The sequence below is a fragment of the Macadamia integrifolia genome, chromosome 11 (genome assembly GCF_013358625.1).
Source record: "Macadamia integrifolia cultivar HAES 741 chromosome 11, SCU_Mint_v3, whole genome shotgun sequence".
Taxonomy (NCBI): domain Eukaryota; kingdom Viridiplantae; phylum Streptophyta; class Magnoliopsida; order Proteales; family Proteaceae; genus Macadamia; species Macadamia integrifolia.
Window position 1 is genome coordinate 6,078,686 of NC_056567.1, and position 27,848 is coordinate 6,106,533.

A 27,848-nucleotide genomic window follows, 5' to 3' on the forward strand; every position below is an offset into this window, starting at 1 on the left:
CCAAATGCTTAGTCATGGATTTATTATTGTTTTCACCTCTTCATCCGCAGCAGATCTGTTTCTTCTTCTCCTCTTAGATTTATTATTGTTTTCACAATTTCAACTTCTGACGGCTGACTTGGGTTCTCTAAATAAAAAAACCCAAATGCTTAGTCATGGATTTATTATTGTTTTCACCTCTTCATCCGCAGCAGATCTGTTTCTTCTTCTCCTCTTAGATTTATTATTGTTTTCACAATTTCAACTTCTGAGTGATCAGATTTAAAGGTCAACTCTTGAAAATGAAAATGGGGAAGGAAGCAAAACCAACGACAAGGGTGGGGGAGAGCGATCAGATTTAAAGGTCTTCCCTTGACTTCAGTTGCTAACTCTACCGAACCGTTTCAACCATTTTTCTCTTTGAGAGAAACCAAAAATCCATTTTCTTGAGTGATCAGATTTAAAGCCCACCACTGCATCCAGCCTGGTTTCTTTCAAGATCAGATTACCGTCGCCGTGATCGTTGATGCAGCTGCCACCGCCGGTGCTCGATCTGGGAGAAAGGTACAGTAAACATGGGATCCTGCCGCTGCCGCCGTCGTCGTGATCGTTGATGCAGCTGCCACCGCCGGTGCTCGATCTGGGAGAAAGGTACAATAAACATGGGATCCTGCCGCCGCCGCCGCCGTGATCGTTGATACAGCTGCCACCGCCGGTGCTCGATCTGGGAGAAAGGTACAGTAACCATCGATTTGAGGATAGGACTTATTAGATGGGCATTTTAGGTACTTCACATTTAGTAAGGGCATTTTGGTATTTAATATAAAAAACAGTAGCTGACATCAGCATATAAAATATATTCTTTAACGGAGACTGACGGTAGGGGGTCTGAGTCTAATTTGGTGAAAGAGAGGGGGTGTTCCTATAATATTGACATTCTCCAGGGGGTGGCGCTGTAAATTACCCTTATAGAATCGCTTCTTTTGACTCCTAGCTTGGTTTATACAGTACAGGGATCACTTATGCAGGACGTGTCAATCGGTCAGGATTGGTCGATTTCAGTCAGATATATCGGTCCTGACAAATTCAAGTTTTTACATTGTTTTGCATGTTTAGGTCATTGGACCTCGTAAACCAAAATTTGGATACATTTCTATTCGATTGGCTAGTTACCAATCTGTATTTGGGCTAAATGACTAATGAGGCTATAATCTGTTGAAATTGGCTTTAACAGTCAATCGGGCTATAAACGGTTGGTTATCGATTGGTCATATCATTTGGTCACTCCCAGTCGGACAACCATTGGCTCATTATCTTGCAATAGGAACACCACATTTAGAAATCCATCGTGCCGGTCTCAGGCTTCAACCGGTCAGCTTAGGTCATGTTATCGATGGAGATCCACTTTTGATTCCATGTGGAAATCACTGCTACAGTCTCCACTTAAATCGCAAATGCACAAATGGAAAATTGAACCTTAGACCATGCGTCTATCCACACAATCCTCAATTCATCTTAACCATCCGAACAACCCACGAATGAGTACATAATGCAAGAACTAATTAAAGTGCGAATGAGTAATCATAGCTGAAGACAAAGTCCTTGTTTCTTTTACCATTTTATACCACAAGTACAAAGGATGCATCCACCAACACCTGGGCTTATGCAACACAACAACAAAGTACTACCACAATCTCTTCATTTGGATGCTCTGCTTCTTTTCACATGAAATGGAATTCATCACTCTCTTCAAATCAATAGATTAGAGAATGTACGGGGAAAATAAAATTAAGGGGTTCAACTGTTTAAAACGTTGTTGGCACCTTCCAACAATCACGAAGCTAGCTTCCTTCACATAGTTATTCCTACTTGTTTTGAAGAACAATTGTCTCAATGACCCTCGACGGTACCTCAACCACCCTGTTTCCTCAACGAGAGATGGACAAGCTGCCTCATCATCTTCGTCAAGAATTGGTGTTGCAGTGGCCCTCAACGACACCTCTTCAACTCCAGAAGGACTTAACCTCATCCTCATCAAGAATAAGTACTATTTCAGTAGCCCTCATCTCTGCCTCTTCAAGAACATGGTTGGATCCTATTAACCCCAAAATTTGAAGAGCTTCAGATGAAATCTATTGTTATTTTTTCATAAAAAAAAAAATTAGAAAAAATAAGTAAATAAAGAATAAAACCTATTGATCTATTACTCCTCTCTTCTTCATCATCATCGTCCTCATCAAGAAGTGGTGTCTAAGTAGCCCTCAACAACACCTCTTCAAGAACATTGTTGGATCCTGTAATCCCAAAATATGAAGAACTTCAGAAGAAATCTATTGCTTTATATTCAAAAACATATTATATAAAAAACAAATAAATAAAGAAAAAATAAAAAGCTATTGTTCGATGTTAGATCAAACACCAAGAAACACGAGAAATAAAGAGACAATAGATCCGCATGACACAGAGATTTAACGAGGTTCATACACCAGGGTGGTGTGCTACGTTCTCGGGCGAAGAAGAAGATGTTTCACTAAGCAGAAGAGAGATTACACCCAAGCAGCGGCGAGAAAACTCGCCCTGAAACTCTAGCTCGAAAAACCCAAAAAAATACAATAACTTTCTCAACAAGCAACAATACATTATATATATACTCCAAATCGCGGGTCGACCCATCGGGTCACGATCTATCCTGTCGAACCATACCGCGGGGCTACGCCCCCGTACCCCCATACAAGATCAGTGATGGGCTCCAGGCTTGGGCCTATCGGCCCAACCCCTTTGCTTCCATTACAGATCTCAGAAAATTTTCCATTCAGGTCGCCACCAAAATATGTCGAAGCGGGTCAATCTTCAAAACGGGTCAAGAATTCAAAACAAACTTAACATTCTATTACTACTCTCATCTTCATGGTCGTCAAAGTTTGGGCTGTCGGTTTAGCATTTGCTGCAGATTTAATCTCACTTCATTAGAGTTGTATTGCAGACAAGCTCTCATTTTAGGCCTCAGTAGCTCTTCCTTTTCTTCTTCAATGTCTTCTTTTTCTTTACTATCAGTAGGAGATGCCTTGCCAATATATGACCAATTGTAGAAATCTTCTATATTAGGCTCTTTCTGGTCAGGTTTCTGGAACAAAAGCTTCCAAAATTTTACTGTAAAATTGGGTATGAAGCCATCCAAATACTTTGATTGATGAATGTATAAATTCTTAATAGCATCTTTTCCTTGCAAGGGAATCCCAAACCAGTCAAAGCCTTCGAAATGATGAATGCAGATTATATTTAGATCAGTAGTATACTTGACGTCCTCAATTCTGAGAGTATGATGAAACCTGGCTGTTTTGTCATTTTGGCCAATAGAAGCAGAAATATCAAGATATATGGTTTGTCTCCGTTGCTGTTCTAATTTCAGATCCTCCATGGACTCCAAGGAGAATTCAAAAGTAATGCAGTCTTAACCCTTCATTATGGATCTCATCATTAGCAGTCAAGGAATAACTAAATTTCTGTGACATGTGGGGTGAAAGTGATCTCTGCAAATCAGAAGAAAGGAAAGGAAATGAGCAGTAGTCAATCATCAAGACTGTGTTTGGTAGCAAGAGAAAGAAGAGAAAAGAAATGATAAGAGAAAAAGAATCTAGAAAGAGAAGAAATGAAAAAGCGGGAAAAGAAATAAAATAATATGAAAATAAAAAATTATGTCTATGTGGCTACTAATAGAAGAAGAGAAAAGAAATTTTTTTTTTCAACAGAAAACTTCACCATTACCAAGGTGAGTTTTGAAATTCAAAAAAGAATCTTCTCTTGATTCAAGACATACCAAACACAATAAGAATTTCTTAATCCAAGAAAATAGTACAATTTTAATTTGGTACTTTTTTCTTTTTTCTTCTCTTGGTTACTGAGTACAGCCCAAAGTAATAGTTACAATTGCAGTAGGGAAAACCAAGATATTTTACCAAAAAAAGGGAAAACCAAGATAGAGAAAGGACCTGGTCATATCTCTTCAAAAGATCCTTTCGCATCAATGTTAGCCACCTTTTCTTTCTTCGATTATGAATCAAGTTACAACATCCTATCATATCCAAATCTTCAAAGGATCAAAGCCTTGAACCTCTTCCAACTTCTCGCAATTGGTGAGAGATAACCTCCTTAGATTTATCAGCCTTGAAAAATACCGTAGTCTTTCCAATAAATAGCAATGACTAGCATCTAGTACTTCAAGCTTCTCTAATTGTCCGACACCATACGGCACTTCCTTAATTCTTGTAGCGTTACTCAATCAGAGCTCAACCAAAGATCCTGTGTAACCAAGGGACTTAGGCAATTCCTCTAGCAAGTCACATAAGTTAAGAATAAGACTTTTGAGTAATTGCAATTTCCAGAGGGATTCATGTAACTTAACTAAGGATTTGCAATATCCAAAATCTAATCGTTCCAAGCAAGGAAACCATGAAAAGTGTGGGGACTTAGATAGATATCCACAATTACTAAGATTGAGAACCCTCAAATATTCAAACTGTGCTATCCATAAAACTTAGCAATTGAATGAGAAAAGAAATTATAAGTCAAATGCTATACCTTATTTTCAGTTTGAGGTTTGATAGTCCAAGCTTGTTTAATCATGCTAAATGATAGGTCTAGATGAACTAGTCTCCCATGATAAAAATTGGTTGGCAAAATATCCAAAAAACAATTATTCCACCTTAACCATCTTAGTGCATAAGGAAGACACGAAAAGTCTTCCACTAATCTTTTTGGATTAATGTTAAGCAATCTTAGATTGCGCATCTTGTCAAATTGTTCACTAGCTAAACCAATCGGTCAGGCAGTGGGACAGATGATTGCTTCTATTCTTTTAGTTCCCTACAATAGAAAATAATCCAAGTAAACTGAAATTAGTGATGAAAAAATAAATAAGAGAGGATATTGATAACGGCCTATCCCACGTCATTTGGAGTGTCCTAATGGTAGTGGAGTGCATCTAAATTATTGTCCAAAATAATTATAAAATGTACTGCGTTATTGAATGCATGATATTTTTCTTGTTCATAGTTCTAATATACTTTTGGTGGTAATATCTTTGAACTACTATGGTCATAATGTAAACCCCCCTCCCCCTAGTTTAGGTGATAATGTCTTTGAACTACTATGGTCATAAACCCCAGAGAGAGAGAGAGAGAGAGAGAGAGAGAGAGAGAGAGAGAGAGAGAGAGAGAGAGAGAGAGAGAGAGAGAGAGAGAGAGAGAGAGAGAGAGAGAGAGAGAGAGAGGTCTTACTCTTTTTCCTTTTAATACTTCCAAGATGCGGTCATGTGACCACGATCTACTACGTTTACTTGGCTCCCTAAAGTTTTCTTTTTAGACAATTTGTCTTCCCATGTCTTGAATCTGGTCATGCATCCTCAAGTACAAGCTACCATCCTCATTATATTCAAATTTCAGAAGGGACCTTTTACTTAATGTGTGTATTGCTGATTTAGGATAAAAACCACAAGCTTCCCAAATGGAAATTATAGTTTCCTTCTCCCATCCATTGAAAAAGCATGTAGAATCAAGAAATATAGCTTTCTGATTATCATTTTCTAGATTATCATAGCTTATCTTCAACCTTTTGGACACCTCTTTGGGAGTAATTTCTCCCAATTGTTGTATTGTACTTTCTCACACTTCTTTGCTTCTTATACCAGATAGGTAGGAACCCAACACCTCTAGAATCAAGGGTAACCCTCCGGAATATCTTGCGACAGCACATGAAAGCTCCATATACTCTTGAAAAGGTATGTCATTTTGAAAAGCATGCAAGCTAAAGAGTTGAAGTGATTGTCCATCATCCAATTCTTTAGGCCAATATATTTTATTTGCAACAATGTTAGCCACATTCAGAACGTTCTCATCTCTTGTTGTTATTATGACCCTACTTCCAGGGCCAAGCCAATTCTGATCAATAGCCAAAGCATTCAGTTGGGAAGGATGATCCACATCATCAAGAATAAGAAGAACATTTTCTCCTTGGAGTCTTCTTTTTATCAATTCTTTTTCATTTTCAACACTCAATATTTCACCATAAACTTTTCTGGTGATACTAGAGATAAGTTTCTTCTGTAAAGAAACTAGACCATTAGGTCTTGATGCTTCTTCTCTAATGCTTGTAAGAAAGCAACTTTGATGAAATATTTTAGTGACGCAATTGTTGACAGCCTTAGCAATAGTGGTTTTCCCAATACCACTTATTCCACATATTCCAATAAACTGAGCATCTTTGAAACCAATATTTAGTAAAAATACTTGACCGTTTACACGAGAATCTAATCCAATACGGTATTTGACATCACTCAAGAAATTGCTGCATGTTTCTCTTAAAGCCCTTTCAACAACATGCTCAATTAGCTTTGATTCATCCCTGCATTTATTGAGCAAAGTCAAGTTTTTTTGGTAAACAAAAAATAAAAATTTAAGTTCTCAATTCAATGAAAAGATTATTAAGTATTACCAAAACTGAGAATTTAATATGAGTAAAATTTTGAAACATGCACTCCTATATAAAAGGTACTTAAAGTGACAAAATCATACATATCATTAAAATTATTTGAAATGAGACCTTCTTCATTTTCCTTTTTGAAAATATATAATTTTCTATTCCTTTCTCAGAGCCTAGGACATGATGTGAGAAATGTGCTTAGGTGGTAGCAAAAAATCTGATCACAAGAACACTAGGGTCAACAAGAAATTTGATATGAAAATTAAAACTATCCTTTATAATATTTATCCACTAAATCATATGCCCCACATCCATAATATTTTCAAACAGTCAATTCGGTCTGATTTTGGTTGGGTTGAACTAATTTTGGTCTTGGAATGGATCAAATTGAAACAATATTGTTATGACAAAGTTTAATTTCAGCTAGCTTCAGTTTTGGTCTGGTTCAGTTCAATCGTTTATAGTCTGTCCGTTATTTGTTGTTACAGTTTAGTTTTGATTTTTGTTATATATACGTCTAAAAAAAAATCATTGACATTTTTAATACATACAGTTAAAAGTAATAAAAAAAAAATTCATTTACTTTCTCCAATTTTATGGAAAATAATATCTTTTTATTCAATTCAATTTTGGTTTTGATCGGTTGGTCCATTTGATCTATCCGATTTCTACTGATTTTATAGGAGTCCGAAGCCAAAACAGACCATTAAGAGAATTTCGCTTTGGTTCGAATTGGTTTTTCCAGTTGGTTTCGGACAATCCAATTGCATATACAATTTTCAACAAACACAAAGCTCAACATGGTGTAAAGCTTTTCAAATCTATTAGAATTCAAGTCTTTGAAAACAGATATTGAAATGTGAATCCAGTGCATAGTACATTGGTTGCAGCCTCCTCTTATAGAGCAGACGCCAGGTTTGTCGTCTAGGGATCAATTTTCCCATGCAAGACACAAACCCTTGTTTATGCCTTTGCATGCACTCTCATTGACCTCCACACTGATGCAAAGACCATATGCAGCATGGCAGTGGGCACCCTCTCATATAAAACTTAGGGATAAAATGTTCTCCCTGACAAAGAACAATCACCCACAAGGTTCTAAAACTGTGGAACAATCATGGGATCGGTCAAGACTAATACTGTTTTGATTTCTATTCAAATCAACCTAGATTGGATCCTATTAGACAGATCTACCCCCCCCCCTTTTTTTTAAAATCAGTTTTTATTATGATTTTATCCTTGAACCATACATGTTGATCGGGATTGAAAATGTCAAAATCAATGATCGATCAAGGCCGATACCATTCTAATCCAACCAATACTAACTTTTCCATTCCCATTTTTAGATCCATGGTCAGCCATAAAACTTTACTTGGACCTTAACATGAGGTAAATTATTAAATTAAAAAAAAAAAAAAATGAAAGATCACTATGATTAAGCAATAACCAAAAAATAAACAGAAAGCAATATACGGTATGAGACATTTTTGTTCCCTCTTAAAATGAAAAAAAGTATGAAATGAGAGACATACCCATTTTGGAATTCATTGAGAACCCATCCCTTCAATTTCCTCACCTCTCTCAAACCTTCTTTCCAACTCTCTACATCACGAAATGGAAAATTCCATTCATGATCAACAAACGCTTCTTCAAAACTCCCTTTCTAATGACGAACATCAATGTTGGTGTATGATGTCTTGTATTCCGTGGTACTTTAATCCAGGGAGTATTGGTGCAGCACCTAGACAGGCAGGACGAACGCTGTAATCTTATTCTCCATTGATAGTGAAGCAGGATCTCATCTCACAGGGGACGTAGCAATCTTGCCGAACCTCGTAAAAATCCGTGTGCATTATTTGTTTTGTTTTTCCATTATTTTCTGCATCGTTTTAGGGTTGCATTTCTACACATCAACTGGATCAACATTGAAGAATATTGGCAGAACAATCTGATCGTTAGATCTATGGCAATCTAATATCTTGACAAGTTCCATCAAGCACCATTTACTATCCGAATTTAGAGAAGATGGGAATAGAGATTTTGGACCCTTGGATTGCGTTAAGCAGTGTCGGCCCAATCTCCTCTCCCTCCCACAGTTTATGGCTATCCATGAAGTCATTGATTCGTTCTCTATTGAGAGCACGGTAGAGGTGGCCAGTGAAGCTTTTGCGAGTGTCTTCACCCCTGAAGCTGAGAAACACAACGTAAGTAGAAGATTTAACGGTGGAGGAGGAGGAAGCCTCGGCTTCTCCTGCCATGAAATTGCAGTTGATGTTGAAGGACCTCTCTCCCCTATTCTTTATTTTGTAGAACTGAATTTGCTTGAATTGCTACCCTCAGATAAAGATAACAGAGACGAAGGGGAAGCAAGAATGGAGCTGCCGAAACTTCAGTTGCACAGCGCTTTTGAGTCCTTCGTTTGCAGTCTTTCCCAGATTCAGATCGTCCCTGAAAATAGGGAAGGAAGAGGGGTCTCTGAGCTTCATCCCTGATTCTTCTTCGTCCTTGTGCTCCACAGAATTGGTGGTTTGGAGATAAAGGTTTCTTAGTTCTAAAAGCAAATCCATCTTCAACTGTTGGATTTGATGAAGACAAGTATCGGTCGTTGGTGAAGAATTGTTGAGGAATTGATAGATTAAGAATTGGAAACGATCCAAATCCGTTAACCCATGGACCTTGATAAGAATTGTTAAAAAAAATAAAAATAAATAAATAATAAATAAAAAATAAAAAATCGATTCAACTAATTGTGCCATATGGATTATTGATGTAACAGTTCTAACCATTATATATTAGGAGAATGGTTTTGATTCGTCACTTAATATACATGCATGCTTCTTGATGATGATTGAAGTCTGAGCTTTATGCACCCTCCTAGTGTCCAAATTAATTGTCAAAAGGAAAGTATTAGGCAGCTGCTGCATGCCTCATCAGAAATCAAAGATCATGGAAGCGCCACACTTCACCATGTAAAATAAGGCATGACCTTTTCAGGTCGGAGAAGTATGCTTTTGAAAATGTTTACCAAAAAAAAAAAAAAAAAGCGTTTTGAATATAATACAGGATATTAAGTAGAATAAAATACAAGATCTACATTCTCTAGGGGTTGATTGTGTAACCTCTAGTTATTAGTAGTAGCAGCCGTCTATATTATCTTCATGGCTGTATTAATGAGGTCTTTGTAGTAACAAATTTAGACAGTTCATAGATCTTACAAAAAGTGGCATAGTGGAGGAGTGACCATGCGTCCTTGGTGGACTATGGAAGTAGGTGATGGAGTTGCTTGTTGGAAAATCACACTTCACTACGGATGTCTCAATTTTTGGCATTTACCTTTAACAACCCTTGTAATATACTTTCTGCTTTCACTGTTGCTTGGGTATCAGCCTTGATGACACCTGACGCCATGAACCTAAACTCATCTTGTGAAGGATTCCATATGCCTAGCCTAGATTTGATTGCAAAACATTAGAGATGTACCAGCACAAACTAAAACTGTACATGTCAAAAAATGAAGAGTAGTGCTTTGGTTCAAGCTTGTTGGACCATCTTGAGCGCCTAAGGGATTGAACTCCTGGGTGTATGTTTTTGAAATTTATGAATTCTTTAACTCCTATATGGGTAAAGGCTGGGCATTCTTGTGTTGTGCCAGCATTATGTCCGTCTCTCTCATTCCCTTTAGAATTGTCCCCTTATCCCTCCCATCCCAGCCCTTACTAGTTGAATGGTTAGCTCCAAGAAATCTAGCGGTGACCTCAACCTCCGCCTTTGATTTAAAAAAAAAAAAAGAAGAAGATAATCCCTTGGGATAATCAATTACAATGTTGTCCACATGGAATGGACCAAGAAACATCTAGTGGCTAAAAGTGGTAGAAAAACCTTAAAGATAAGAACTCTGGTAAAGATTCAGAGTATAATTGTGAGATATACCACCCCAACATACAATATAAATGTGTATCTGGTCTGGATCAAAGAAAATTACTAATTATAATCCTTTTCCATTCTTTTATTCTTGTTGATGCCATGATAGATAACGCCAATTTGGATTTAATCTCAACAAACTTAAATATATATATAAATATATATATATATATATGAGAGAGAGAGAGAGAGAAGGATTTCATCACTCCTGTAAGCCGGCATATTATCAAATGAGATGATCAAAATCAACAAACCCATCTCAAGTAGGTGGGTATGGGGTGCAACATGGAACAGGCCCAACCTAAACATGCCTAACCCAGACTAAACTTTGGGCTTGGGTTGAGCCCTTCACCAACGCAAAGGCTATCATTTTGGCATTAGAAGAGGTTAATTTGAGCGAAGACATGTCTAAAGCTGTATTTTATACGTGGGTATCTCAGCCAAGTCAAAGTTCTATACCTAAACCAGTCAGTTGGTCTCTAGCAAAGGGCATGATTAGGACCAAGTCAACCAAAATTGTTGATTCAGTCTGATTACATGAATCAAAGTGAGCCATCCCAAGCCAGGGGGAGGAGGATGCTTGTGTGCTTTAAAATTTTCCAATTGTTCTATATGCTTCCTCCTAAGTTATTCATGGATCAGGGCTTGTTTTCCTTTGAATAGCCCAAGGAGCATAATTTTCAGTTAGGACAGAGTTAAGATTCCTAGTTCTCAATCAATGTCAATCTTAGCCCAGCTAAACAGGTATATCGTGAAATCAAATAAAAAAAAAATTTTTGGATGAATAAAAAATTAAATAAGAAATAAAATAGAGTACAATGATCGAGTCCAAAGACGAGATAAATTGGGAAAACCCTTATCTAAATATCAAAATAATTAAAGGATTTAAATATCTAAATAACTAAAGGATGATACATTATATAAAAGTGATACACCAAAAGCCAGGGACTGATAGAAACACTGAGAAGATGAGGATGCATGAAAAGCCAGGGATGGGGCAGAAACAACAATAAGAGTATGATACCAAAAAATAGACGGGAATGGGGGATTAACTAATGAGAGGAAGGTCCCAACTAGAGATAATTAAATGTTTAGTTTTTTTAATATGTATGGGCTCTGTGAACGAATGCAAAGAAATTTATTTCTGATCTCAAAAGAAATGGCTTCCAAGGTCAAATAACATATCGATTAAAATTGGGCGTATAATAGAAACATCTAGATATGGACACATTTTGTCAAGGGATGTGAAGAGGACGTACAAAGAACTAGAGGAAAGACAATTGTATTGTGTTTAGAAACCGTGGTGGTGGTGGTGACCACCGCCGGCACCACCATGGTGCTGGTGGTGACCACCACCAATACCATTGCCAGTACCATCATTGTCAGCACCATTTTGCCGGGCTCATGACTGTGCCTATGATGCTTTCTGTGTCTATCTGAGTCATCTCCACAACCAAATACTACCATAGATATCATCAAGAAAGAGACAACCACTATGCAAAGCAAGAATAAGCTACCACCACTCTCTAAACCATCTCTAACACTGTCAATAACCCTAACCATCTCTCTTTCTTTGCTTGAACTTACAGGGTTTATATAGACTGCAAAAAATGTAAACACTCACCTTGTTATCTACTGAGTGGTAATTTGATACGACCTTGTCATGAGACCATAGTCTACTATGCTTACCCGCTTTCCTGTAGCTTTCTTTTCTGACAATTTTCCTTCCCATATCTCGAATCTGATCATGCATGAGCAAGTGCTCTCTTTTGTCAAACTTTAGAAGCGACCTTTGAGTTCGTTTTTCTATTGCTAATTTTGGGTGATAGCCAAAAGCTTCCCATATGGAAATAACTGTTTTCCTTCCATCCAACAGAAAAACATGCAACATCAAGAAATATAGCTTTTTGATAATCATTTTCTAGATTATCATAGCTTATCTTCGACTTTTTTTGGACCACTTTAGAAGGAATTTCTCTCAATATATGTAATGTGCTTTCCCACACATCTTTGCTTCTTATATCTGAAGGTAGGAACCCAATACCTCTAGAGTCAAGGGCAACCCTCCAGAATAGTGTGCCACATCATCTGAAAGCTCTATATATTCTTCAAGAGGTTTGTTTTGTTAAAAGGCATGCCAACTAAAGAGTTGAAGAGATTGGAAACGACCCAATTCTTCAGGCCAATATATTTTATCTTTATCAACGTTAGCCACATTCAAAATATGCTCATCTCTTGTCGTTATTATGACCCTACTTCCTTGACCAATATAAGGCTCGTCTGTCGCTAAGAGTTTTCATCAATAGCATGGTATGGATTACACAGATACATTCAGCTCAATGGTGAAATCCACCACAGTTCGAACCATTATCTCTCTAGCTGTCACCCATGGCTGGTCTATTCAACAACTTGATGTACACAATGCTTTCCTATATGGTGTGCTTCATGAAGAGGTCTACATGACTCAACCCCCTGGCTTCACAGATCCGTCTCCCCCTAATCATGTGTGTCGTCTACACAAGTCATTATATGGCCTAAAACAGGCCCCTATAGCCTGGTTCTATTGATTGTTCACTTTTCGTTTACAATTCGGTTTTATGGCCTTTAAAACGGACTTCTCCTTCTTCATTTATTGGAATAGTGCTAATTTGATCTATGTTTTGGTGTATGTAGATGACATCTTGGTTATAGGGAACGCCTCCCCTCAGATTCTCAAGCTCCTCTCTTATTTTGCTATGGAGTTCTCCATCAAAGATTCGAGTCCATTACATTTTTTTCTTAGGGATTGAGGCACTACCTGACTCCAAGAGCATGCTTCTCACTCACTCCTGTTACATAGGTGATCCATTACAGCGTGCTGATATGAATAATTGCAAAGGCATTCTCACACCCATTGCCACCACTGCCAAACCATCGATTTCAAGGGGTGTTCCTATGGCTGATCCCACACTATACTGATCCATTGTTGGAGCTCTCCAATATGTCATTTTGACCAGCCCTGACATCTCCTTCCCTATCAATCGTGTTTGCTAGTTCATGCACATCTCAATTGAAGAGCATTACAGCCTTGTGAAGCGTATTCTTCGATATCTAAAGCAAACCAAATCTCATGGTTTATTATTTGATAAATACGTCAGCTCTACTACTTTACAAGTCTTCTCAGATGCTGATTGGGCTGGCAATGGTGATGATCGCAAATCTACAGGTGGTTATTCTGTCTATTTTGGGTCTAATCTCATTTCTTAGTGTTCCTGCAAGTAAAAGATAGTTGTTCGGTCCTCTATTGAGTCTGAATGGTGATGATCGCAAGTCTACAGGTGGTTATGCTATCTATTTTGGGTCTAATCTCATTTCTTAGTATTCCCGCAAGTAAAAGACAGTTGCTCGGTCCTCTATGGAGTCTGAATATAAAGCACTGGCTGATGCCATTGCAAAACTCATCTGGCTGGAATCCCTATTTCATAAGCTTAGCATTACTATTCAATGTCCATTGATCCTATGGTGTGACAATGTCGGGGCTACTGGGTGTTGTTGGGTATGTCATCTTATATTCCGTCATTTGCATTTGTTAACAAATTATTCAGTTGATTTTATTCATAATGTTAGATTGGCTAAGTTCCCAAAATTATGGGTTTTATGGAAGCTTGGCATTGCTCGTCCTTCTGTTGTATCTATGTCTGATCAACAAGTTACTGTAGTGGTTGATTGGCTAGGTAGTGAGGTGGGATTCTCATTTGTTCATGCCATTAGTTTTATGGTTCTGCGTAGGGATCTTTGGATTGACTTGGGCCTTGTTGGTCTGTCCACCATTCCCTGGTCAGTCCTTGGAGACTTTAATGCCACTCCATTATCTTCTGAAAAGAAGGGTCCAGGAAGGTTCAATCAATCCTCTGCGGCTGAATTTCAGGCGATGGTGGATTCTTGTATGCTCCTTCCCATTCCCTCCCAGGGGAGGAAATTTACTTGGTCTAATCACAGAAGGAGAGGGCATGTGGCGGCAGTGTAAGATTGAAGCTTCTGCAATGGCAAGTGGTTAGAAGTTTTAATAATATCTCTCAAAGAATTCTTCAATGTATGGCCTCTGATCATACCCCCTCTTCTGGTTGTTTCGGACTTTATCCCAAAACCTACAAACATCCCCTTCAGGTTTCATGGGTTTTGGATGGAGGATAGCAACTTTAAAGATGTTATTAAGGACGTTTGGGATAGGGAGATTGGTGGTAACCCAATTTCCGTCCTATGTCAGAAACTAAAGCAGGCGAAGCTTCAACTCAAGCCATGGGCAAGGAAAACATTTCCTAATCTTAATTTTGAAGTAGAGAGGACCTCTTTGGAGTTAAAATCTATTCAAGATGAAATTGATGTATCAGGAATGTCTGATGAGCTTTTTAATAGAGAAGCTGATGCAAAAACAGCTTTCCTAAAAGCTTCTCAGAGACAATCTCATTTTTGGGCTGAAAAGGCTAAGTAGAAGTGGATAAGAGATGGAGATCGAAGTTCTAAATATTTCCACCTATCGGTGAAAATGAGACGTTCGAGAAATCAAATTCCCTCTCTTCAAAAAGAGGATGGAACCTAGATATCTGATCAACAGGTGCTTGGCACTTATATCTCAGATTATTATGAGTCTTTCCAAGGGGCGGTGCAGGGTGTTTCTCATCTGGAGATGCTTGATTACATTCCCACGGAGCTGGGAGATGGTGATACTGCTATCCTAGATGCTATTCCAACCAAGGAGGAAATCAAAAGGGCGGTGTGGGGCCTTGATCTTGATAGTTCCCCAGGTCTGGACGGTTTCTCAGGTAATTTTTTCAGACATGTCTGGGATATTGTTGAATGTGACTTCTGTAGGGCTATTTTTCATTTCTTCAGGGTGGGAAAGTTTCCATTGGGGGTGAACAATTGCTTTGTGACCCTCATTCCAAAAATTTCAAGTGCTTCCTCTCTAAAAAAATTTCGCCCAATTTGTATAGGAAATTTTTTTTGCAAAGTCATCTCCAAAGTTTTAGCTTCCTATGTTTCGTGTTTTTTGCCTCGCCTTATCTCAGAGGAGCAGGGTGCTTTTAAAAAAGGCAAGGTTATTTCCTCTCACATCAGTTTAGCTGCTGAGTTAGCAAATTTGATGCATTCCACTATGAGGGGAGGTGGTATGGGTATTAAACTGGATGTCTAGAAAGCTTTTGACACCCTATCTTGGGATTTCCTTTCTGCTCTGCTTATTAAATTTGGCTTTTCCTCTACTTGGGTCTTCTGGATCCATGAAATTCTATCCTCTTTCTATTCTTGTGAATGGTGACCCTATGGGTTACTTTGGTGCTGGCCGTGGTCTTCGCCAAAGAGACCCAATCTCCCTTATTATTTTCATTCTTGTGAGGAAGTGTTGTGTCATGGCCTTAAAAATCTTTCTGAAACTGGGAGGTTGAAGGCTCTCCCTGGTCCAAGAGGTGTTTCTACCCCCTCCCATCTTTTATTTGTTGACGACATTTTTTTGTTTATGAATGCCTCTGCTCTCTATGTCATAAACCTTAAATATTTCCTTCTCAAGTATCAGGAATTCTCTGGGCAGAAAATTAATTTGAACAAGAACAAGAATTTTTTCAGGAAAGTGGCTCCCCTCAGGAAGCATTATATCTCTGAGACCTTGGGTATTTCTTCTTCAAAATTTCTAAAAAAATATTTGGGATTGGAAATTTTCAAAGGAAGAGTCACAAAAAATCATTTGCTTCCTATGCTTGACAAAATAAAAGCCAAATTAGTAGGTTGGAAGGGCAAGTTGCTCTCTTTGGCGGATAGAGTTGAGCTGGTTAGGTCGATGATTTCAGGCATTCTGATTCATAACTTTGTTGTGTATTGGTGGCCCCAATCAATCTTTAAAAATGCAGAGAGGTGGATGCGGAATTTTATTTGGTCCGGTGATGTAAACAAGCAGAAGAAAATAGAAGCAGAAGAAAATAGTGGTCAAATGGGAGAATGCCTGTAAGCCTAAGCAAGAGGGTGGCCTTAGTATAAGGAAGTTGAGAGAAATGAATTTTGCTTGCCTGTGCAAGCTTGCTTGGCATATTAAGCATGGAAATCAGTTATGAGTTCTTTTTTTAAAGCTAGATTCTTAAATCCTGATGGTTCTCTGAAAAATGGATATAAAGCTTCTTCCATCCTTCCTGGATTGAAAAAAGTTTGGAATAGAGTTTTTGACTTGGAGCGTTGGACAGTTGGGAATGGGGAGAAAATTTGTTTTTGGTTTGATAAATGGCTTGATGGGAGGTCGCCTACTGAATCCTCAAGCCTGGATCATAATCTTTTCAAAAACACGTCCTTAAAGGTTTTAGATTTTATCTCAGAGAAGAGGTGGATTTTCCCATCAGTGAATTCGGTTTTCCTAAAAGAGCCCCTTGATAAGGCTCGCAAAATTCTGGTTTCTGCTCTTGAAGACATTTGCCACTGGTCTCCCACTTCCTCTGGTATATTTTCTATGTCATCGGCGTGGAACTCTATCAAGAAAAAGAATGAAGTTTTGTCTTGGTACTCTCTTGTCTGGAAAAATTGTATTCAGCCTCGTCAGGCCACTTTCGGTTGGAGGGTTGCCCATAATTGTTTACCAACGGATGAGGAGGTGAGCAAACGAGGCATTCAAATGGCATCCCGTTGTGATCTCTGGTAAAGCTGAAGAGTTGAAGGTTCATGTTTTTCTAACATGTAGTTTCTCTATCCAATTGTGGTGGTCCTTTTGTGCTCTCTTCAAAATTAATTGGCCTTCCATTGACAACATTGAAGTTCTTTTTAAATGGTGGAAAAAGGAAGGCAAGAAGCGTTGCCTCAAAAAGGTATGGAATTGTGGAGTGATTCTTGTCCCTTGCTTCCTATGGATGGAAAGAAATACCAGACGTCATGATGGAATATCCAAGTCTCCTAATCAATGCTTTGCTTTGATAAAAGGAGATATTATTTCCAACTTCAGGGTGCTGATAGGAAATAAAATTTCCATTTCGGACATTCTGTGTGCAAGAAGTATTGGATTTAACCATATTCAGGCAAATAAGTCCGATCCTTTGAAAATTTTCTAGTGCCCCACTTCTATGGGATGGCTAAAGATGAATACGGATGGATGTTCCTTAGGAAATCCAGGGAAGGCTGGTATTGATGGGATTTTAAGAACTGAGAGAGTTGAGGTTATTCTAAACTTCAGAGAAGCGATAGGGATAAGGACTAATTTTGAAGCAGAATTTTGGGCTGTAACATCTGGTTTGGAGTACGCTCAGTCTCTTAATATTCAAAAGCTGTGGATCAAATGCGACTCTGTGGCAGTTGTTATTCTCTTTTCTCGAGCTTTAATCCCGTGGTTTCTTCTTCAAAGATGGAGAAATCTGAATTCTTATCTTCTCAAAATCCAATGGAAGATTTCCCATTGCCACCGTGAAGTCAATCATATAGCTGATTTCCTTTCGAAGACTGCAGCGAAGTATGATGCCTCTGAAGCTGTTTCCACCTGGCCCCTTTTGCTTAGTATGGAGCTGGAAAAGGATGCTACTTTGTGTCCTTGGTACAGATTTTTGTAATTTTGGCTCTTCTGTGATAGGTTTTCGTTTCCTTAAGGTTTTTTTCCTACTAATGGCAATGCCGAAGGTAGTTAATTATCTTTGGTTTTGTTTCCTACGGGTCGAGATTCTTTTCCTTTGTACACTATTTTCCTTATTTTGATATACATATTTGGTTCTTCTAGCAAAAAAAAAAAAAAAAGTATCTCAACAAATGATTCAAACCACTAGTAATTGAAAATCTTAAGTTTAAATCAATTAATTTTTCTAACGGGATTTGATTTAACCGATATCAGGTCAAACAAATTTCCATGTGAAAATATTTCATTCTGAGGACCCTCAATGTCATTGAAGTTAAACTTTTCAATCGGGATTTGATGACACTGATATTAGGTCAATTGGAGTTTTAAATGAAAATTTTCTCTTTCAAAATCCCTCATTAGTTGACAATTACTATGGTTTTAAATACTACAGCAATAAGTAAGCTCTATATTACTGCGAATTCTAACTATGGTTGTATTTTCGTAGTAATAAAGTTTCCTGTTGCTACGATCTTTAACTATGGTTTTATTTTCACAGTTACAAGTTTTTCTATTAGCAATAATTATCACATATTACTGCGCTTTTTTACTGCAGTTTTGTTATCGTAGTAAGAATTTTTTTTTACTACAGGCTTAACTACTGTGGCAATAAGTAGTACATATTACTACGTTTTTTCTAACTGTGGCTTTATTTTCGTATTTACAAGATTTTCTGTTACTACGATTTTTTATTGCGATTTGTTTTTGTAGTTACAAGGTTTCTGTCATTGCGCTTTTTAACTGCAGTTTCATTTTCGCAACAACAAAGATTTTTTTTTTTACTACGGTCTTAACTACTGCAGCAATAAGTAATATATATTACTACGTTTTTTCTAACTGTGTTTTATTTTTTTAGTCACAATATTTTCTATTACTGCGATTTTTTATTGGCATTTGTTTCTATAGTTATAAGGTTTCTATTACTATGCTTTTTAACTGCAGTTTTGTTTCTACAGCAACAAAGATTTTTTTACTGCGATCTTAACTACTGCAGTAATAACTAATAAGTATTACATATTACTACTTTTTTTCTAACTACAGTTTTATTTTCATAGTTATAAGATTTTCTATTACTGCGATTTTTTATTGTGATTTGTTTCCATAGTTACAAGGTTTCTATTACTACGCCTTTTAACTACAGTTTCATTTTTCTAGCAACAAAATTTTTTTTTACTGCAATCTTAACTACTGTAGTAATAAGTAGTACATATTACTGTGTTTTTTCTAATTGTGTTTTATTTTCGTAGTTACAAGATTTTCTATTACTGCGATTTTTTATTGCGATTTGTTTCTCTAGTTGCAAGATTTTTATTACTACAGTTTTAAATTCCGCAGTAACAAGTATACCAAATTATTGCGATTTATAGCTGAGATTTTTTTTTTTTACAGTTTCAGGGTCCTCTATTACTGTGGTTTTGAAATATTGTTGCAATATGTAACTTCTATTACTACACACGAAAAAACCACAGTTATAAGACATTTATAGCTGAGAATTTTGAAACCGCAGTTAAATATTCGTAGCTACAAGTGTATTTTGTTGTCGAATTCATCTTGCTTTGAATAGTGGTTGTCTCCCTCTTGATGATACATATGGTACTACTTGGTTGTAGAGATAACCCAGATAGACGCAAGAAGTGTCATAGGCATTAATAATAAGATTTTAATGTCTTTGCTTATGAAATTGGAGGAGATTGAGGTGACATATTGAAGTTCACTTAGGGGTGAAACATGGTCGAACAATTTTTTAAAACTCTAGTCCAACCCTAGGTCCCCAAAATTCAACCTAGGCCCAACCTAACCCTTTTGAGCTCATGCCTAGGCCCAACTCTACCGAACTCATGCCAACCCAACTAGGCCTGACAATACATAATTGAAATTATGAAGTTCAACACAATAACATATGTTTTTATTTTTTAGGACACTTGACCATGAGAATCAATGATCCAAATTTCATTATTTTGAATAAAATAATAGAATGATATATATATATATCCTTAAATTATATTATATAAATCATGATTAAAATCATGCAAACCTCCCTGAACTGACATCAAACACAGTTGCCCACCCTCAGAATAAGAAATCTTAACCCAAACCTTATTCGGTCTCAGAGCGGGCTAGGACAAGTTCAAACCTCCCTGAACTGACATCAAACACAGTTGTTACCAGCCACCATTGCACTACAAACGCTTACCTAGTTATATTACAGTATGTTGATTAGCTGTCAATAATATGAACTTGTGATTGTGACCAACCAATATTTATTTTTGGGTTAATAGAGCATCCATCGAAAGAAAAAAAAAATGTAATGGACCATCCAGTTTCTTAACTAAATGCTAAAAACCCATTAATTTGTTTTTTTTTTTTTTTGAAAAGAAATACATAAAAGATGGTCCTAATTACTCATTTAAATTGATCAGTGGAAGTATTGGACATACTCAAATTGCTTTCCACAAAATCATAGTTTACCTAAATGCGTGGAAGGCCAGCCATGTTGCCACTGACTCTCAGAGTTGCTTCCTCTAATTTTTTAATTTTTAGTAGTTGTCACATATTTACTTTATTGACCTTGAAATAGGTGATTAAACATGCTTTGTGGCAGGTTTACATGGTATTAGAAAAATATTGAAAATTCTGAGATGATGCTCCATCATTATAATTGGAGTAGGTCTCCGAATTCAAGTTATTCAGGTAACTATACAATAAAGGGATCAAATAAAAATTAAAAAAAAAAAAAATCAAAACGTTTCTACTACATGCTAATTACATCCTAGACAAAAGTTTTCTATAATTTTCTGATGGCAATATTTTAACTTCAATTAAACTATAATTTTTCTAAGTAGAGAAATATATGAACTAATTTCAAGTAAACTATAATTTCTCTTGAGTAGAGAAAAAAAATGTGCATCATGACAAGCTCAAATTTCTTTTTTGTGATTGAGGTGAATAGAAACTTCTTTGCAGCCTATATAAAATTGTAAGCTCTTTTTTTTTTGCTAAAAGTCAACAAAGAATAATATTAAAAAGAATGAATATAGTACAAGGGAACCAAAGAAGAAAAAAAAATAGAAATTCAGGTTGTTGTCCACCTTTGGCATGACCATCAGCAAACTAACAACCTAAATCAACTTAACAACAAAAGGGATAAAAATGAAATGTCAATTAAATCTGTGTCTCGGACGATCTTGAGCATCCCAACTGATATTCTCTAGAGAAAATCGAGGAGGCATAGACCAAGTCATTGAAGTTCTCGTTGCAGCCGCATGCTTTGCTAATCCATCAGCAACTGAGTTTTCTTCATGGTAAATATGATTTATTCTCCATGATATTCGGTCTAAATATCCTTTGTAGAAAAGCCATCTTTGACGGAAACATCATTTTAATTTTGTAAGTTCATATCGATTTTATACTAAGCTTTGAGTGAGTGAGTGAGTGTGTGTGTGTGTGTGTGTGTGTGTGTGTGTGTGAGAGAGAGAGAGAGAGAGAGATATGGTTAGGGTTATTGTTGGTGTCTATAGTTTAGTGAGTGGTGGTGGTGGCGGTGGCATCGTCTTGCTTTGAATAGTGGTTGTCTCCCTCTTGATGATATTTATGGTATTACTTAGCTGTGGAGATAACCCAAATAGATGCAAGAAGTGTCGTAGGCGTTAGCAATAAGATTTTAATGTATTATCTTATGAAGTTGGAGAGATGGAGGTCACATATTGAAGTTCACTTAGGGGTGAAACATGGTCAAACAGTTTTTTAAAACTCGAGTCCAACCCTAGATCCCCAAAATTCAACCTAGGCCCAACCTAACCCTATTGAGTTCATGCCTAGGCCCAACTCTACCGGACTTATGCCAACCCAACTAGGCCTGACAATACATAATTGAAATTATGAAGTTCAACACAATAGCACATGTTTAGGACACTTGACCATGAGAATCAATGATCCAAATTTCATTATTTTGAATAAAATAATAGAATGATATATATCCTTAAATTATATCATATAAACCATGATTAAAATCAGGGTTGGGTTGCCCACCCTCAGAATAAGAAATCTTAACCCAAACCTTATTCGGTCTTAGAGCAGGCCAAGACAAGTTCAGACCTCCCTGAACTGACATCAAACACAGTTGTTACCAGCCACCATTGAGCTACAAACGCTTACCTAGTTATATTACAGTATGTTGATTAGTTGTCAATCATATGAACTTGTTTTTGTGACCAACCAATATTTATTTTTGGGTTAATAGAGCATCCATCGAAAAAAAAAAAATGTAATGGACCATCCAGTTTCTTAACTAAATGCTAAAAACCCATTATTTTTTTTTTTTTTTTTGAAAAGAAATGCATAAAAGATGGTCCTAATTACTCATTTAAATTGATCAATGGAAGGATTTGACATACTCAAATTGCTTTCCACAAAATCATAGTTTACCTAAATGCGTGGAAGGCCAGCCATGTTGCCACTGACTCTCAGAGTTGCTTCCTCTAATTTTTAATTTTTAGTAGTTGTCACATATTTACTTTATTGACCTTGAAATAGGTGATTAAACATGCTTTGTGGCAGGTTTACGTGGCATTAGAAAAATATTGAAAATTCTCAGAAGATGCTCTATCATTATAATTGGAGTAGGTCTCCAAATTCAAGTTATACAGGTAACTATACAATAAAGGGATCAAATAAAAAAAATCAAGTATCAAAACATTTCTACCACACGCTAATTACATCCTAGACAAAAGTCTCTATCTTGGAATAAATTCATCATAAGAAAATATTGGATTAAAATATTTTAACTAATTTCAAATAAACTATAATTTTTCGTAAGTAGAGAAAAATATGAACTAATTTTAAGTAAATTATAATTTCTCCTAAGTAGAGAAAAAAAATGTGTATCATAACAAGCTTAAATTTTCTTTTTATGACTGAGGTGAACAGAAACTTCTTTGCAGCCTATATAAAATCTTGTAGGCTCATACCAATTTTACACTAAGCTTTGTGTGAGTGTGTGTGTGTGTTTGTGTGTGTGTGTGTGTGTGTGCGCGTGTGTGTGTGTGTGTGTGAGAGAGAGAGAGAGAGAGAGAGAGAGAGAGAGATGGTTAGGGTTATTGATGGTGTTAGAGATAGTTTAGTGAGTGGTGGTGGTGGCTTCATCTTGCTTTGAATAGTGGTTGCCTCCCTCTTGACGATATCTATGGTACTATTTGGTTGTGGAGATAACCCCGATAGACGCAAGAAGTGTCATAGGTGTTAAACAATAAGATTTTGATGTCTTATCTTATGAAGTTGGAGGAGATGGAGGTGATGGAGGCGGTGGTGGTCATCACTATAACCATGGTGGTACTGACAATGGCAGCCACCACCACCGCCACCATCACCATGGTTGCGCTAGTGGTGGTGGAGGTCATCATGATGTTGGCCGAGGTCAATAGTGATGCAGGAGCTTTTCCAAATGGGCCAACAATCCAGTACACTAAGCCCACAAACCTAAGTTAAAGGATTGAAGCTGAAATAGTGGTTGCAATACACTATTTTGCGGTAACTTTACGATGAAACCTGTACTAACTCAAAAGGAATTAGAAATCGAGCATATATATGAATAGAAAGGGCTAGAAGTCTATTTTCCAACAAAAGAAATGATGCATTATTTGCTATTTTTAAGAAAAAGTTATGGCCGTTTTGGTAAAGAGTGTCTAGACTGCTGCAGACTCTTGGAATTTTAAAATTCCTCTTTCTCTTTCTAATCTAATTTTTCCTCCAAATTCGGTTCTAGCACTTCTTGGGCATCTAAACCATTATAGTTCTTGACTCTTCCAATCTAAAAATACCTTTCAAGGCTCCCAAAATCCTTTATTTATTATGGTTGTTTGTCTTCCTAATTAGTCTTAAATTTATAGTACCTTGAAAATTGTTTATCTTATAAATTTCCAATGCATAGGAAGGTTGTTTCAGACTCATCCATATGAGCTTGTACAAATGAATGAAATGCATACTTGAGTTGATTTATAATTTTATTTGAGTCTTTGGTCTTTGAGAAGAGTTTTTTCTTGAATTGCTCTTATCCCCATAGGTGGATTTCCCACAGGTGGCGAGTTATATTATATTTTAAAGAAGCCACTTGTGTTATTTAGGTTTGTTGAGGTCATCATTATGATGGTGGTGGTGGTTACATATGTTTTTCCTCTAGTTATTTGAACCTTCGAGAGCTAATTAACCATCTGAAAAATAATTTAATTTTCCTACATCCTAACTGACCATGGCCAATACGGATAGGCTAACCATGTCCTTCATGAGCTTGATTGGAATAATTGAAGATTTTTTTTGGTCTGATGGAAGAGATCTCTTGTTCCCACGGTTAGCTTGAACACAATCTGTAATTCGAAAAAAAAAAAAATTGGTGGCATTAACCTCAAAATTTTTGTCATATACTTTGTCTTATTAGCTAAGAAGGCATGGGAACTTCTTCCAACTAGTGATACTTTCTAAATGCTTCTTGTCCATCTTTGGCTTCCTAGGGTTTCAAATCTGTTTTTAGGGCCACAAATCTCCTAAACAAGGGACTTTTCATCCATATTAGCCATAGTCATCCCACTAATCCATGGACTGATCCATGAATACAGGATCATACACTAGATATTGTGAATACCATACTGTCAATCCCCACTGCCAACAAAAATTGATCGGAGTAGACCATAAACCTATTTTTTCTAGCCAGTAAATTGAAGATCTATGAAAAACCATGAAATTGGGATTGTAGATTGTAGAGATTTATCTATTTATTTTTGATAAAATCTTAACCAACTAAACTAAGAATCATTATCCAGTTAATTGAGTAGTCCATTATTAAATTTCTTTTGAAACTTGATGGTAATAACAAGATAAAGTATTAAAATTCCTAATCAATGCTGCACTGCAGCAAGTATTGTGGATACAACTTTTTGCCTGCTCGTCTTCGCCCCGTATAATTTCATTGCCCTTATATAATTTTAGACAGAAGAGCACATTTTTTTTTTTTTGTTAACGACGGGTATCCAGGCCTTCTACCTGACTAGTCCTACGGGCCCATACTGACCCCACAACTACATAGATCGGGTCATACCGGGGTTGAATGAGAATCATTCAACCTTTCACTGAAAGCAGTGAAGAACAGTAAACACCCCCATGTGAGTGGCCCAAGGTGTGTTTAGTGGGAGTCGAACGTAGGACGTCAGAGTTTACGGCTCGTACCAAGTTTGTTGCTCACCAACTGCGCTACCCCCTTGTGTTAGACAGAAGAGCACACTACTTAATTACATCTCTATATAATTTCACAATCAATGCGATGTCCAATAGGTCTGAACACCACATTTCTGAAACAAGAAGCAATTTCTTTTTTCTTTTTTTTTTTTTTTTTTTTTTTGCTAATGACGGGTATCCAAGCCTTTGACCTGACTAGTCCCGTGGGTTCATCATACTGACCCCACAACCATATGAACCAGATCATATCAAGGATGAATGAGAACCATTCAACTTTCACAGAAAGAAATAATAGCACTAAACACTCCATGTGATCAAAAGTAACCCACTACATTTGTCTTTCACATCACTCTTTAGGCATGGGTCTAGGTTGATCAATATCGTAAATGATGCAGCTCTTTGGGTTAGGCTAAACTTTCGCCCACCCTGCCCTTGTAGAAATCACTCAGTCTAGATATATTACATCACTTGCTCAGTTTAGTAACTATAATGTTAAATCATGGGTCTGAGTTTTGGTGCGTTACAAAAAAAAAAAAAAAAACTCTCGTGTGCAAGTTTAAGAAGATACACAAAAACAAAGTGTATATGGGCAAACGTAAAGGACGTAAATAAATTATAAACCAATTATACTGTAAAAGCACACACAAGTTTTTAACGTGGAAAACCCTTTCAATGTGAAAGGAGAAAAACCATGAGGCTCTAGCCCAGAAAAATCTCGACTATGATAATAATCTGAATACAAATCTTCTCTAAACAGTGCTTGAGGCTCACAATCATCCAGAAAAACCATTCTTCAATAACAAAATAATTCTCACCTAAAGAAGTGGATTCAAAATAGCATAATACCCTCACCAAAAATACTGACATGACAAACACAAGAGAAACTGCAACATTTTTCCTTCTTTTCTTGACAGAGAGAGCACTGTCCTGCTGATATCTAAGTGCCACAGAGCACTCTCTGTGCTCCTCCCATATCTTTACACCTTACTCACATAGCACACTCTTTGTCGTTCTCACTGCTCAAGCATTGAGCTCGCAGCTCCAAGATCAGAGGAAATCACCCTTTCTTCTCTGTTGCTTCCACCCTCTCCCTTTATAATGAATAAATAAAGTGAGAAAATTGAAAGTATATACAAATACATATCTGGAGTCGACAAAAGAGTTATTAAAGAGGCAAAATGTCGAGTTGTAGCTGACTCAATCGTGTGTGTGGTGGGCCCACTCCTTTAACATGAGGAGGAAACCCAACACACTGGAGTTTTATTCAGTCTTAATACATATCTGGTTTCAATTCAGATTCTCAATTGTGACAAATAATTAGATATTGATGCTATGAAGTACATGTTTCCAGTGCAAACAGGCCATGTGTATCTACAGGTTTTGCTAAGGTCACATAACATGCCATATAGGAACCTTCAGTGTTGAGTTGAAACACCATAAAACACTTGAGGGAAGCTGAAAAGAAATTAATTTAGGGGGAAAGGAAACCTGGGCGTCTGGTGTTTCCTATATCTAAACACAATTGGGCATGAAAAGACCCAACTGCATGCCCCGCCACAACTGTGCATAGAGGGTGCAGTCGAGCGGAGTTCTTTTGCCCTTTCACTTATTTATTCTGAGCTGATTGGTTCAAGAGAAAATCAGAATCAAATCATGCCTACGTGGTTAACATTATTTCAGGCTGTAAAAGCATTAACAGGGAACAACTGGCAAATGCAACAGGGACTCACTTCTGCAAGCTCCCACTAATTGGGTGCCCTGGCCTTCATGAAATGGCATTTGTCACTCATTGACCAAGATGATCAAAACAACAAATATATAAAAGGTTAGAATTTCTTTTTCTTTTTGGGGTGATATGAACAAATTAAAAGGTTAGATTAAATCCATGCAAATTCAACTAACCTGCTTGTGATTGGTGTGGACACCAGTAACATATCGCCAGAAAAAAAAAAAGAAAAACAACCATAATCATTGTCACTTGAGAAAGTTGAGCTCAGGCTATATAAGAGAAGGAACAATAGAAGAGAAGAGAACAGAACAGGACCACATCACAGAGATCCTCTACTGAAAAAGTCGCAGAAGCAATCCCAAACAGCTTCACTGTAATGAAGCAATTGCATACCCCTAAAGCAGCTACCCCATCTTCTTCCTCCTCCTCTAAGAAGAAGAAGAAGTTCTGTTGAAGTCAATTGTTCTATATAAGTCCTCAACATTATCCTCGTTGTTTGATTTCAATTCAAACGGTGTTAAGAATTAAGCTAAGAAAAAGTACCTGCTCTTGCGTCAACATTGTTGTCCTGAAAGACGAACTGTCTGGCTATTCCTCTGTTGTTGCGTTATTCCTCTCTTCTTCATCTTTTAATTTTTTTTGGTGGGTTTCTTCTTCATCTTCAGAGTCTTCAATGGGATATGTTTCCAAAATTTCCTGAAACCATGATGTTTCTCCACCAGCATCATCTGATAGAAAATAAATGCGGAAACGATTCATGGAGATTGATGAGCATGAGTGATAAACAGTACAAAGATATGTTTTAGGCATACCTAAATCCATGGCTGAATAATAACAACTCCTCAAAGTCTTCTCGTATGCTCCTTGTACAACATGATCAATATTGATATGGTCTACCCTCTTTCC

General features: G+C 37.1%; 1 long non-coding RNA gene across 2 annotated transcripts; it reads right to left on the reverse strand.

The window, feature by feature from the left end:
- Positions 1–1,832: 1,832 nt before the first annotated feature.
- LOC122094340 lies at positions 1,833–27,816 on the reverse strand. 2 transcript variants are annotated; one of them, XR_006144739.1, is made up of 5 exons: positions 27,755–27,816; positions 27,486–27,670; positions 26,944–27,389; positions 2,187–2,273; positions 1,833–2,074 (listed from the first exon to the last, which is right to left on the reverse strand). It is a non-coding gene; the product is annotated as an uncharacterized LOC122094340 (long non-coding RNA). The 2 variants fall into 2 exon arrangements; XR_006144740.1 differs by lacking the exon at positions 26,944–27,389.
- Between the last annotated feature and the right edge of the window lie 32 nt (positions 27,817–27,848).